A 14,901-nucleotide genomic window follows, 5' to 3' on the forward strand; every position below is an offset into this window, starting at 1 on the left:
AGTTTCTTCTTAAACCAAACCCACAGACAGCAGGATGTAATTCAGCTCACACTTGTGCTGCCCCAATCCTAAAAAGATCAATGGGAGGGTAAAATCCTGTAATGAACCTATTTCAGGTGGTGGCTTCCTGACCAAGGGCTGTCAAATATAGGTGATCTGAAGCACATCTCAGGATAGCTCTGGGATAACTCGATTAGATACCTTCTGTTCTCAGGTATCTAATAAGCAACTGATGTAGCTGCAAATTAAGCAGGAATTATTATCTGCTGGATACCCAGCAGGGGAAGGGAGCGACGTGGGGGTGAAGCTCAAAGTGCACCCACTGAGGAGGGGAGCTCCTGTCTTCATATCCAGCTGCTTGCAGCTGCCAAACATTTGGCTAAAAGGATGCATGAAAACGGCTATTGAGAGAGAGCAGGAAAAGAAGAATATTAAAAAAAAAACAAACCTGCAGGGTGTTTGGGCTTAGTGCACAGTGAAAGCTCCCTTAAAGTGCCCACCTGAGGGACTGGTGAAAACTAGCATTGTTGTGGGGATGCTCTGTGAAGGCCATGTGGAATTACATCTGCAGGTTTGCAGAGCGGTTCTACTTGCAGAGATGCACTGCACCAAGGGCAGCATCCCTGTTCACTGCCTCTGGGATTGGTGTGCTTGGGCAAAGGGGATGCTGTGCCTGTGGAACACCTTGAAAATACACCAGGAGCAGTCCTGGAAAGTAGTGCCTTGAGAAAGCAAGCAAGCAAAAGGCTTTGGTGCAGTAAGGCCAGAAAGGGGGGAAGTCAGAGCTATGAAAGTTCTTTTAAAGCTCCATTTTCATTACTGCTAACAGTACTGCTGCTAGAGGTAGCTCTAAAGAAAGAGCTTTCTAAAGAAAGGCTAACTCCAGTGGTTTTTGCAGGTAGGGAATGTAAGAAAAATCTCAACAGCCATTTAATAGTGAGGAAAGTCATTATTTCTTGAGAAGAAAAGTATGTCATCTTGCTGTGGGCAAAAACCAGAAGTTTTCAAAAGATGGCATTTCTGTAAGTGTTGAAGCCACTCCAAAACTATACAGCAAGGTACCTGGGAGCGTTTTGGATTTACCACTAGGGAAGCATGAGGCTGCCAGAGATGAGGGTCTCTGCTCAATGACCTCACTTAATTTACTGCCCATTATTCTTTCATCTCTTTCATTATTGCTCTATAAGCTTTCCTTCTTTCTGAATAAAAATCCCATGCTTTAATTTGTATTTCCTGTGTACACGAATTGGTCTTTTCACAGTCTCATTTAGTTGATACCCATCTAACTTCATAATCCTCTCTGGATTTAGCCTCTGGGTTCATCTCCTACAAATGTCACTAATCTGTGACTAATTGCCCTAGTCACATGTGATGGAGTGAGTTAAGTAATGCTGGTCCTAAGTGCTCCCTTTGGCACCCACTAATGCTTCAGCCAGTATTACTGCATTAAATTAGAGGCAATGAAACCAGGACTGCCTCACCCTCTGCTTTCTCTTTGGGGCTGGGAAGAGGAGGCAGAGTGTTGGCATTGCTCAGCCTGCAAACCCTTTCCTTAAGCAGTAACATGGCCTGCACCTATTAATTGTCTGTATTTCACATGCAGTTGAGTTAGAAGGGGGATCTCAGACTTAATAAGAGAAATAATGAAATAATGATTCAACAGGGGATGCGACTCATGGGAGTAGAATGTAAAGCCTTCTTGCCAGATGGGCTGCACAGCTTCTCTGTATCCTGGAGAATTTCATAAATCTAATGAGGCTTTCCTACCTTGAGGGACAGGGCTGGTGCTGCTGGGCTTCCTTTTCATCTTGGGATCAATAGTGCAGTTAAGTAATAAAAAAAAAAAAAAAAAAAAAAAAAAAAAAAAAAAAAAAAACCAAAAAACAAAACCCTGCAAATAAAGAGTGCAGAGCTGGGAGTGCAGCTCAGCTCTCACGCGGGAAACAGAATCATAATCACGATGCCCACGCCAGCAGTTTTTGAGGGATGGTGCTTCTTTCCCAGCAGCAAAGCAGCAAAGTGATGGTGGAGGTGCAGAGACGTTCATGTACAGTAGGACTCACTGCTGGAGTGGGAACAGCACATGAGGGGGTGTGCATTTCCCCAGGGCTGTGGAATTGATTTTCGTTATAGCCCCAGCAGTGGGTGAGCACTGATGAAGGAGGGGGAATTAGGTTTATGTTAGAAGAACAAATTAAATTTTTGCTTTTGCCTCTGCAGGGAAAGAAGAACTATTCATTTACTTCTCTAAGAGGTCATCACTTGGTAATGTTGTGCCTTCCAGTGGGAAAATTGATGTATTCCAGAGGCTACAAGGCAAGGGACCTGACTGTGGTTGTTCAACATACTGTGTATTTTGGGAATATCCTGAGAAGGTTGGGGTCAGCAGGAAAAGAATAGGAGAAGGGAACACACGTCCTGGTGGGAAGTGACCCAGCAGGACACAGAAGTTCGAGCCAAGGTGCGTAGAAAATGACCTGAAATCACTTGGAATGCATAGGGCTACACTGAAGGGTGAGCTAGTCTAAAATGATGCTGCTCTGAATGTGATCCTTCAGGAGCACTGTAGCTATCTGACTCACCCAGCCAGCTGTGAGGGCTGGAGCGGCTCTGATAAGAGCTGCCCAGAAGGGCAGAATCCCTTTCTGCTTGCAACAGGACAAATACTGTCCTGCGGGTTAAGAAATGGTGCAGCGCTGTGTCTCCCTGCAAGGCAACCTAAAGAGATTGCAGGAGGGAACAGAGGTTCCTTTGCACTTGCCAGAACAGATAGAAGAACGACCAAAAGGAAAAACTGTAGAGTTACCTTGGCCATCTTTCTTTACAAAGGAAGTGGGAATAACTACTATTTTTTTTTTACTAAATTGCTTGTGTACCATAAATGCTGGACAGTATATCTTAGGGGAAATTTGGCAGATGGTTTCCTCACTTCTTGGAGCAGCTGATGCATGGGCACAAGTCTCCCGAGCATCACAGCTTTGTTTGTGTTTGCTAACTACTAATCCTTTCCTTTATGGGCTACGTCTCCCTGCAACCCACTGCTCTGCAGTGAAGGACAGGGAATGAGATCTATCATGGATACAGCCTCAAATTTCATGGACCATCAGAGTCCCTCAGTGTGCAGGGCTGTGTGTCTGAGCTGTCAGTGCAGCTGCTCCCACTGCAGGGAGTGGGGCTCAATCATCGCTCCTTCTGCCACGCTGCCTCCAGGCAGGATCTTATCTTAAGATGCAAAGACTTTAATATATTCTCTTTTTTTTCTTTTTTTTCTTTTTTTATTTTGCTTTGGTTTCCAGTCTGACACCAGAGCTAGAACTTCTCCAGCTTGTGGATGTATTATATCCACAGGGACAGCTTGTACAAGACTAATGACCAAAAAGCACAAGATCTACTGGTAACTGCTTAATAACACAGTGATCTGAAGTGTTTCTCTGGCACTTCTATTTTTTATTTATAGAATGTGAAACACATGCAAATACAGTGTCCTTAGGATGGCATGCTGAGCCCTGGGGTGTTCAAAGATCCCAGCTATAACTCAGGAATAAGGCAGCATGTATTTGCAACACATATGTGATATTGCTACTGTTGTATGAAACTCAAAATGCTCTTTTCACCCTTTCCTTCATTCAAGGTACTGCAGATTACTATTGCCCAGTCTGGTACTGCCATCTCCAAACTAACACATCATCCCTGAGCTGCTGCTTTCCCATTAAAATCACTGGAAATTGGGGCCAAAGTTCTCAAATGCATGTGGTCACCCAACCCCAATAGTGGTTATTAGCAGCAGAATTATTTGGTATATCAGCACCAAAACCTTGTCATAAAAATAAATTACTGGGCTGAAAAACTTAAGATCTGTGAGAAGCACAAGGTGAAATGGAATCAGTAGGGTAATCATATAGTCGAGTCAGGAGGAGGATGTAGAACAAAGAAACTAACAAAAATAAGAAGTGCCTGGAAGTATAAAATAAATGATATGAAATAAAACTATAGGACCATGTGAGAGGAGTTGCATAGGAATATGAGTTCTGTTGAAATCCTGTCTAGCAAACTTGAAAAGACAATAACGGAGGCAGGCTTACGGAGTAGACACTATAGAGAAGAGTGGCGGCTAAGATTTAAGGCAAGGGTTTTTTGGGCTGCAGTGATAATGAATAGAGATGCTGCAGCTAATAGATCATAGGATCAGAGAATAACTTAGGCTGGAAGGGATTTTAATGATTTTCTAGTTCCACCTCAGCTCAGGCTGCCCAGGGTCCCATCCTTGCCTTGAGCACCTCCAGGGATGGGGCACCCACAGCTCTCTGGGCAGCAGTACCATGGCCTCACCACCTTCTGAGTAAAGAATTTTCTCCTAACATCTAATCTAAACCTCCCCTCTTTTAGTTTAAAGCCATTCCCCCTTGTCCCATCACAGTCTGCCTGTGTAAAAAGTTGGTCCCTCTCCTGCTTATAAGCACCCTTCAGGTGCTGGAAGTCTGCCGTAAAGTCTCCCTGGAGATTAAAAAATGGTACTATGCGGACTTCGAAGGAAATCAGACCTAAATTTCCCATCTTATCATCTCCACAGCATGGGAAATTTGTCTCAGTGATCCCCTATCTATGGCAACTGAGGCAGTGTCCTGAGCATCCCAGGAAGGGATGCCTGTGGGGCAGGCTGCTCTGGAGCAGGTAGAAGCCATGGCAGAGTGTTCTGCAGTGGGACAGCAAGGCCCCTTGCTGAAATACTGTAGGCAGTAATGAGACTGGGCCTTAATTGGCCTAGCTGCAAGGTCTTGCCTGGGAATGCTGGCAGGCAAAGCCATCTCTTGGATCTGTAATCTGTTTCCCAGCATGGCTCTTGAAGGATGCTGAAGTACAAAATGTGCTTTATTGGTAAAGTGAATGGTATGTCTATGCTATCCTGGGGCCTTTGCTTTGCTGTGCTCTGGTTCTTGTGAACAGATCCGGACAGGGCAGCCAGAAGAAAAGTGTGCTGCTGGTAGAGAGAAAAATAACATGGTCTTGTGAGCACCACAGGAGAGGAAGTAACCATGCCCTGGCTCTGGGTGAGCTGAGAAATAGCAGAGAGATGGGCTTTGCTTGTCCTTCCCTCCTGCAGACAGAACCAGAACAATTATCTTCCTGTTTGACTCAAGCATAGATGGAACTCCTGCAGCCCAGGTGCTCCTTGTGGATCTTTCATGAAGATAACTTTTTTTGTGTGTATGTGTCTGAACTCCCACTTAAAGTCCACTTGCATTCCTCTGCATCTCAGCTTGCTGTGTGAAAGAAACTGTTCAGATGATCTATGCTTGTGATCTATTTAGTGATTAAAGTACTGTGTCCAATTTTGGGCCCCTCACTGCAAGAAAGACATTGAAGCCCTGGAGCGGGTTCAAAGAAGGATGACAAAGCTGATGAGGCGTCTGGAGCACAGGCCTTATGAGGAGCTGGGATTGTTCAGCCTGGAGAAGAGGAGGCTCAGGGCAGACCTTCCTGCTCTCCGTAACTACCTGAAGGGAGGTTGCAGTGAGCTGGGGGTCGGCCTCTTCTCTCGTGTAACTAGTGATAGAACTAGAGGGAATGGCTGCAAGCTGCTCCAGGGGAGATTTAGGCAGGATGTTAGGAAATACTACTTCTCTGAAAGAGTGGTCAAGCACTGGAATGGGCTGCCCAAAGAGGTGATGGAGGCACCGACCCTGGAGGTGTTCAAAGAATCCTTGGATGTTGTGTTGAGGGACATGGTTTAGTGAGAGCTATTGGTGATAGGTGGATGGTTGGACTGGATGATCCTGTAGGTGTTTTCCAAACTTTGTGTTTCTGTGATTCTGTGATTCACAGAATAAAAATGGCAGAAACTCTGAGTTCAGCCATTCAGCATAAAAAGTTGATGGACAATCTGAACTTGAGTGAATGAGAAAGAAATAAAAATGTAACCAAAATGGAACTACCTGCCTAAACACATCAAGTGTGTATCACAGCTGAAGATTGTGATAGTCCACTGAAGTCCCATTTGAAGCACCAGAGGCTTTGCATTTGGCTCCTTGGCAATGCTGTGCTCAGGCTGAGTGGGGTCACACAGGTCCTTAGGCTGCTGTAATGTGGAACATTGCAATGCTTTTAATTTCATTTTTCTGGTAAGATACCAGCAAATTAAAATTCTTCAACAACATACACATCCCGTCTCTTTGCAATTTGTGTGTAAATGATTCATGGTTAATAGGAAGAAACATGACCTGGTGTGTACATGAAAAGGCTAATTGCCCCATTTCTAATCTGCTGGGTGTTGGAGCACACAAAGCCCTGAGAGACCCAGTGAGCCCACGTGAGGAGGTGAACCCAGCATGGCTCAGAAGCAGCAAGTGAAGGCTTTTGGGGTATAGAAGTATATTTTGAGTTGCTACAGCTAAAGCTAACAGGTCTCTGGAACCAGATTCCACATTTTCTGCTTGGCACAACACTGCAAAGCCCAGCATCCTCTTTCCCCATCCCAGGGAGCTCCCTGTACTCCCACATGCTGCCCCAAAGCCCAGGGGGCTGATAGGGCTGCGACCAGGCTTCCTGCCAGGCGGTCACTTAGTACTGCTTTCTACTGTTCTGTGGCTCATGATGTGCATTTCTTGTAAACGTTGTTCTTCTGGGAGCAAAGAGAGCTGATTTCTGTAGCTGCAAAATGAAAAATGCATTCCAAGCTTGAGAAGGCAGAAATGTAATGGCTGCTCCTCTCAAGCTGACAGGACGACCTGGAGGTGGATTCATTTGAATTAAAAATCAGTTCCAGTAAGTACCAGACAGGAGAAAAAGCTTCATCTGGGAAAAAAAAAATAATAATAAAACATGAAAGCTTTAGAAGTTTACAAACTGTTCAAAAACCTTATCATTTGGTGATAGTTTCTCTGCTATCAAGCTTACTCCCCTAAAAGCTATCTTAAAGCATTAAGTCTCCCCTCCTGCAGCTCTTCTATCATCTTTAGTTATATACTCCAAGCTATTAACTTGTGCTTTGCTCAGTGCTGACCCTGCACCACAGAGGGCATGGGGCCAGCAACTGCTGTTGTTTCTGTCTGCATGTCCCTTCCTTGGCAAGTCACAAGCTACAGAAAGTCCCTGAGAAACAGTTGCCCCAACTTCAGAAAAGGTGAGAAACAAGGAGGTACAGAGAGCTTCTGAGAGAGGTTGTTCCCCAAATGGTGTCAGTGATGGAAAGATGCTGCCCTCCTAGTTCCTGCAGGAAGCCCATCAAGCTCTGCCTGACACTTCGATTTGCAGAAGCTGCCTTCTGCTCAGATGAGAAACAATGTCTTTTGGCACTTGTTTTTATTTTTGTTATTTATTTTGGCTCTGCTTTCTAATTCTGCAGCTGCAGATCCCATAAAATGTAGAAGCTGAAATGTACTACTTGCTCCAGACTCGAAGCAAGACTAGGGGTGAATGCTGGTGGGATACAGATGAAAATACAAACAGATCTTTCATTATAACCCCATTTTCTTTAATTTCTTCAGAGATGATCAAAATGCCATTGAATTGCAAATATGAACTCCGTCAGGATGGCATCCACAGCCCTGGCAATGTGTGGATGTGGAATCCACACTTCTTCTTCTAAACATCTAAGTCCAGAAGGTTAGCTTTGCATCCAGGGCCATCCCCTCATCCTTCTTCTTCCTGTGTCCCTGTTGTGTTGCAAAGTGCAACATCGGCTATGCTATTAAGATCCAAGGAGTTATCTTTGACCTATTTATCTTGAATGAATCATAGAATCATTAAGATTGGAAAAGACCATTAATATCATCCTGTTCAACCACCGACTCACTTCCACCATGCCCACTAACCATATTCCTCAGTGCCACATCCACAAGTTTCTCAAACACCTCCAGGGCTGGTGACCCCACCACCTTCCTGTGCCACTGCATCGTCACTCTTTTGGACAATAAATTTTTCCTATTATCCAACCTGAATCTCCCCTGGTGCAACTTGAAGCCAATACTGAAGTGGACGTGCTAATAGTACTGGAAAGAAAAAATAGATAGAGTACTTGTAGAAGTATTGTAATGAAAAAGTATGGCACCTATGGTGGTTAAAAAAAAGATCAATAAAATATTAAACGGATGAGGTTGGTCTCAGCTGCACTGACGCTGATCTCCTCATTAGCAAAGTGGAATTGTTGTGTGGCAATGAGGCAATGAGAGCTTGGATTGCACCAAAGACACATCAGCAAAATATCTGTGTTGTGTGCCTTGTTTGTTCTGTTTATCACTCTGCCTGCAGAGGAAGTACCTCAAGAGATGCAGGGGAGTGTAGATGCCATACATGCACCAAGTGGCTCAGGTGAGATGAGCTCTGCCTGCAAGTGGAGGCCTTAATGAGTTTAAATCGTTTAGATTACCCAAAAGGAGATGTAGAGGTAACACGACCATTGTGTAAGCCCACTGGGAAAAAGTGATGGCTGCTATAGAGTTAGATGGCTCAGGGAGAAATGGTATAAAACAAATGAATGCTGAAGCCAAATAAATTCAAATGAGAACCAGCACAGTTTTTAGCAGTGAGGATGATTAATTGCTGGAACAGATTACCAGGGGAAGCAGCTGATTCGCAGCCTCTCAATACTTTTGAATTACAGTTGTCTTGAGCCCAGAGTGGATGTCTTTAGTTGACCAAAAAATATTGGGCTTAATAGAGAGATAAAAGAGTGATGCTTAATTATTCTGGTGGGTCAGGCTGGACATGCAGGTTTTCATAGTCAGACATGAGGTCTATCTCACCCCTCTCCTTCCTCCCAGCGTTACATAGAAATGCAGACATTTGCACCAGAGCTGTCTCTGTGTAGGAAACCCATCTGTATGCACTGAAAAAGAAAGATTCCCACATGCAGGGCAGTAACAGACAACTTCTGTTTTTCTGCAGCTCCAGTGCTACATTTATAACATTATGTGAAGCTATGTGTGGAAATGAGCACTGGAGCCGTCCTCCCCCAGCCTGGCACAGAGTCCATTAAGGAATCCGCTTGCCTCTCCAGAGAACACTCATAGCACAGGCACTAAGATGCTGCTTTTAGAAAGATAATGGATGAAGATGAAATCAGTTTTTCAGACGAGTTGTCTCCCTCCATAGGGGCCATCTTTATGGTTTCGATGATGTAGAATAAAAAGAAAGAATATTCACTTCCTAATGAAATGAAAAATTTCATTAATTTGGGGATATTCATTCCTTTCAGAGGTTTGCTTCTTGAGTTCATTAACTCCATGGATGTGGCTTGCTCTGGTGCTGTCCTGCAGTCTGTGGCAGAATCTGCTTTCTACTCACTGTTCAGAAATAGCATGAGATTTGAAGAGCAATTCTGTTTACAGCAGCTGGGTTGGGCCATAGGAAAAGCATAAATACTTCACTTACAAAAATGATCTGTGGATTGGTTTTCTGTGTAGTTAAAATGAATAATAATAATAATAATAAATCGAACAAACAGTGAATAGGAAGGCGCTAACAAGGCTTAAAAGGGAACGTCTGATTTTCTTCCTCTATGTTTTCTGTCCTATTTCTCAGCATTCTTGAGTCTGCATGGTCCTTTCTTAGCATAGTTTAACAACTTTTTTCTTATTCATCCTCAAGGGGTAACAGGTTTTCTGCAATAGAAATGTGAAGCCTTGAAAGTCGATGAATGTGCATGCATAGCTTTGCACTGTGGAAATCAGCTTCACTGCACAATTTTACAGAAAACAAATTCTAGAAATGAAAAGAAATGCAATTCAGGACCAAAACCTGCTATTATTCCTTAAGCAAAAATGCAACTTTGTTGAGTAGGAGTTCTACTGTGAAACAAACATTTCTGACTGCAGGACCATTGCTGCCTTCTGATGAATGGCTCTGGTTAAATTTGACCAGTTTATGGCAGAAGCTGTTTCTTGCCTCTAATATCAGCAATGCATTACTTAACAGGGTTGAATTCCCTAGAAAGCTGACAGGGGGCAAGGCTCGGCCTGCTTGACACATAGGCATGTGCATAAGGCATACCAAGCTATTGTATAGCTATAAGGGCTAATAATCTTGAACAATGCTACACCTGCACCTGAGAGCTCAGGGCTCTTCTCCCAGTGTTATTCCGGGAGAATTGCAGCTCTCAAACACCTGCTAGGTGATGGGTTCCCCAGCTGGGCCATTTAGCCTCTAGCAACAGCAGGGTTGGCTGAGGTAGGTGAGGGGAATGGTGGAGAGGGTTGTGTTTATCAGCTCGTCTTGGGCTTACAGTCAACCCTAAAGAGGGTGGAAGTGGAAGGAGGTTGGGCCTTAGGTCTGGGGAGGGGCTCCCTGAGCGAGGAGGAAGAGGAGGAGAAAAATAGATAAAGGGATGCATGCACATGTTTTGAGAGTTCAAAGTGGTGAGGATAGAACCACTGAATGTAAGTAGCTGGTGTGATGTCACAGTTGATTTAATTAAGCTCATCATTTTTTCTAATGTTGGATTTGGCCAACCATCCACACTGAGCAGCGTAAGAATTTATCATCAGTGTGGGTGTTTCCAGTAAAATAGCAAATCTAATAATCCGTAATTACTTCTTGGCATTGGGATTGCTCTGTTGAAACTCATTATAGTAGGCATTGATTTTTGACTCTAAAGAACGTTAAGCATTTGTTTAAAAGACAAAAACATTGGCAAAGCGATTTACCAGGAAAAAAATTAGTTGGTTTTTTTGTTTGTTTGTGGTCTGAATTCCTGTGGTGTGGTCACAGTTTTGTATAGTTTTGCTGGCAGTTCGTTGCATAAGGCTGAAAAAAGCAAACGGGCTGCAAATCAAATAGATGATATTATCATTGTTAGCAATCTTCTATGTTATACTTTTGTGTTCTTTTACTGGATAACTTTATTCTTTCCTAAGTGTTTTAATTCTGCAAGTGTTCCTGTTATTACCAGTGAAAGAAATTGAGTTTTTCCTGAGTGTTTGGTTTAGCTAAAGTTGTGATCTTATGCAGTGAGGCAGCAAGTGAGCAGTTCTAAAAAAGCATATGTGAGCATGAATGATAATACAATCATGTTTCAGAGTGCGTGAACCTAGCTATGCAAGCTCTGAATTACAGCTTCACTGGCTGATGGCAAACACGGACTTTAAATGTAAGGTGTCAGAACTCTTTTTGTTATCCTCAAATGATTAGATGTGTTTGAGGTCTGCTATCATTTGAATGCTGTTATACAGTTCAGCAAGCACTTAACCTCTATCTGCCTGTATCATAGGGTTTAAGCATGCACTCATATCTGGCAAGTCTCTGGCAACTTCTCTGAGCCTTAAGAGCCTGGAATTGCCCTTCTATTAGAAACATGCTGAATGAGTCACCTGTATGAGAATTCCCTCCTGACTGGACATCAGCAGATAAATGTGTGCTAGCTGGGTGTGATAGCAAAAGTGCTTTCTTCCAACTTTTAGATGAAAATGATGTATTTGTCCAAAAGCAGTTTAGGAGAGAAAAGCTTCTGACACTTTTTCCTTGTGCTTTCAAAGACTGATAAACATAGCTGTAAATGCTTTTACTTTGTAATTTTAATGAAAGTGTTGGCCTGTGTACCTATACTCTTTAGCTCCTTCTGGCTGGTGAAGCCCTTAGTGTTCCCCAGGTGGTGCAGCAGTCCCAGTGTTGGTTCCTCCTCAGGTCGTTGCTGCTGCTGCTCTGTTTTCAGACCATCTACTACCTCCCTACCCTTCCCTTCAGTGTGAGCGTAGCTTGCAGATGCAGACAGAACCCCATGCTTGTGTTCTTAGCTTCTGTTCATGCTGATTGGTAAATTAACACTCTTCTTTCTGCTAGCTCCACGATTTTCAGTAGAAAGTGTTGAAAGTGAGATTTAAAGTTTTACATTTCTTTGCAGCTGGGCTGTTTAGTGTTTTTTTGTTTGTTTGTTTGTTTTTTAATATTGCTGCACCTGGAACTGAGGATTTTATTCAGCTGCCCAGGAAGATGCTTTGTAAATTTAGAGTTGTGCCATGTGCAGTTAGCTCTTGCAGGATGCCTCGGCTTCCATTAGTCAACATTGATACTTAACTGTCTTCTGTGGGTAAATTAGGAAAAACTAACAGGGATATATTAGGAGGAACTTCTTAGAAAGAATGGTGAGGTACCAGTGCAGGCTGCCAGGGAGGTGACAGAGTGACTGTCCCTGGAGATGCTCAAGACCCATGGAGATGAGACTCTGAGGGACGTGGTCAGTGGGCATGGTGAAGGTGGGCTGGTGGTTGGACTTGGGGATCTTAGAGGTCTTTTCTGACCTTAATGATGCTGTGTTTCTATTCTGTGATTGTAAAGAGGGTAGAGGAAGATTTGAAACCTAACTTATTAACAGCCTGAGCTCTTGAGTGCATGTTTTTCCAGGTTTCTCAGAGATGAGGAAAGCAGAACCTCATACAAGCCACTTACTCTGCAGACACCACTTTTTGATTACTCTACTGCTTACTGTGCTATGAGAATCTTGTCTTATAATTATGGTTGATCCACTCAAGACATATGTGTGTCTGGCTTTTGACACTTAAACATAGTAACTTTTCCTGAAAGCAGATTTTAAATCTGATGGAGCAGGAATGTGCTCTTCAGGCCTTCTAAACAGTTTTCCTAGCTATAAACTGCTTTCATATGAGGAGGTGTGCATGATTATTGGTTCTCATTTATTTCACATTTGGAAATGAAATAAGACTCTCTGCCATGCAATAGCACCCTTCCTGCACTCCCTCCTGTGTTAACCTTGTAGTGGTTTATGCATATCTAACATCTGAGGATGAGACTGTGTTGAGTGTCCGTCAATAGTAACTTGCCTCTTGCTAAGTGAGCTGCTGTGGAGCAATAAATAACAACTTAGACCAAATGCAGCCTCAGCTGAACTGCAGCTGGAGAAAGCAAGGGAACAGCTGGAGGGACAATATTCATCAAAAGTCAAGTAGAACTTTCATGAAAATATTTTTGAATGCTCTACAGACATCTAGATGAGATTGGTGATCCTTCAGATGTGAAGGGGTAATGTGAAATAACGAGAAGCATCTTGTGTTCTGTGACATAGGGAATATTGTAAAAATAAATCTTTCACTGCTTTGGGTTTCATAGATGGAAAATGGATCTCAGCTTGATTGAGAGCTGCCATTAAAAGTGTTGTCTGGGGTAGATAAGCAGGCATGCCTGAGGTTTAGGAGTGTGGTCTCAGGAGGTGAAAAGTCACAGAGACACCAGAGCACCAAAATGGTGGAGTTCAGCTACTGGATGTGAGTTTTTCCCACCTGCCTTGCACCTGCTCTGGCATTTGCTGTATCACCTTCACCACAAAGGCAAAAGCAGCACAGACAAGCAGGTAGCAGTCTCTTAGCAGGCAAGAGGGAATTTTCTGCTTTTTCTGTTTCTTTTCCACTTTCTGAAGTATACATCCATCTCAGTTATCTTTTCCATTAGACATGAAATCTCCTTAGAAAACACCTTTTGGAGCTGTATGCATTGCCTGTTTTTGTCTGTGGTGATGTTCTCTTCAGCCATCTGTACCTGATAAAGAAGTAAAAAGCAATTCTCATCTAAATACATGTCTGTGAAGTTTACTGAAACACTTATTTTCTCATCTTTCTTTGTTAAGGCCTGTTTGATATTTTCACTGCACTTACATTGCTGTACACCCGTTTGTCATGGTATGCAGCCTGGTTTAAGTCTAGATTTGTGATATCCTGAATGAACAGGAGTCCTCCCCCCGAAGTGCCTTACCCTCTGAAACGTGCCTTCTAAAATGTCATCTCTGCTAACATACAGAGTAGAAACATTTTAACAGAGCACTTCTGTGGCAGATGTTTAGTTTGCAACTAAACTTTTTAGAAAGAAGTGTGGAAGTTTCACTGTGTAAGTGACTGCTATCATAGTCATCATATAATAATTGGATAAGGATGTGAAATAGAATGTATTGACCTAGAACTCTGTTTTTTAAAATATCTTCAGTGCTAGTTTTGATGATACTTAGCTTGCCTCGTAAAGCTGCTCATTGCTTCACACTGATGTTTTACTGTTCTGCTTCTGTATTGGCACAGTGAAATGCTTTCAGTCAAGTTGCTCTCAGATTATGTCAGTCAATACAGAAATCAACCGTGTTGCCAAATTTCATGCTTCAGCTCAAGGACTCAGTGAAATGCAACATCCAGCTTCTAACTTCCAGTAGTTTTATTTTTGTCCTTTCCTTCTTCTGTGAGTTGAGGTTTTCTTTGGGGTGTTACTGGGAACAGATAACAGCACTAGTAATTACTGTTCACTTCTCAGCTTTGTTAATTCAGCTTTTTGTTCCAGAATGGCAGGGCCAGAGAGTCAATGAAAAGAGTAAGCAAACAGATTTTAAAATACTGTAATTACAACTGTGTGAGTTTTTTTCTATTTCCTTGAAGAAGCTCAGGTATGAACCGTCCTGTCATTAATTTTCTAGTGGGCCTAAATTAGAGTATTTGTGCCATATAAATCAGGGCCAACATAATCACTTCAAATTATTGAATGCATTTTTCTTCTATTTAAATCAAAGAAAGTAAAAGATCAGTACTTTCTTTGTTAGTGAGATCTTTGAGAATCAGTATCTGAGTTCTCTGCCAGCTTGCTTCTCGTTTCAGTGGGGAATTGCTAGGTACTGATCTCTCTGTAATTACTTCTCACCGAGTCATCTCAAGTGTATCCATAATCAGTAAGGCTAAAATTTTTCTACTGCGTCCCCAATCATCCATTTCTTCTGAAGATGAAATTCTAAATTCTGTGAACAAGCAAATATGCTTTGCAAATATCAAAGTTTTATTAAAGTATTTCAGATGGTGCTAAAGCACCAATCTCCTTTACAACAACTGTTGCATGACTTTTGTATGGTAGAGACTGAAAGAACTGGACAACCCCGCTGGTGTATCTATAGGAAGGGTGAACAAGTTGCTGCTTGAAAAATCTATG

General features: G+C 42.8%; 1 long non-coding RNA gene across 1 annotated transcript in view; it reads left to right on the plus strand.

Moving 5' to 3' along the window:
* Nucleotides 1-10,317: 10,317 nt before the first annotated feature.
* LOC122183645 overlaps nt 10,318-14,901 on the plus strand; it is a 41,253-nt gene continuing 36,669 nt past the window's right edge. Inside the window, exon 1 of the long non-coding RNA XR_006180301.1 lies at nt 10,318-10,373. This is a non-coding gene — a long non-coding RNA (uncharacterized LOC122183645). The remainder of the gene's footprint in view (nt 10,374-14,901) is intronic.

Source organism: Lagopus leucura, unplaced genomic scaffold (assembly GCF_019238085.1).
Source record: "Lagopus leucura isolate 7727_CA_CO unplaced genomic scaffold, USGS_WTPT01 Super-Scaffold_100019, whole genome shotgun sequence".
Taxonomy (NCBI): domain Eukaryota; kingdom Metazoa; phylum Chordata; class Aves; order Galliformes; family Phasianidae; genus Lagopus; species Lagopus leucura.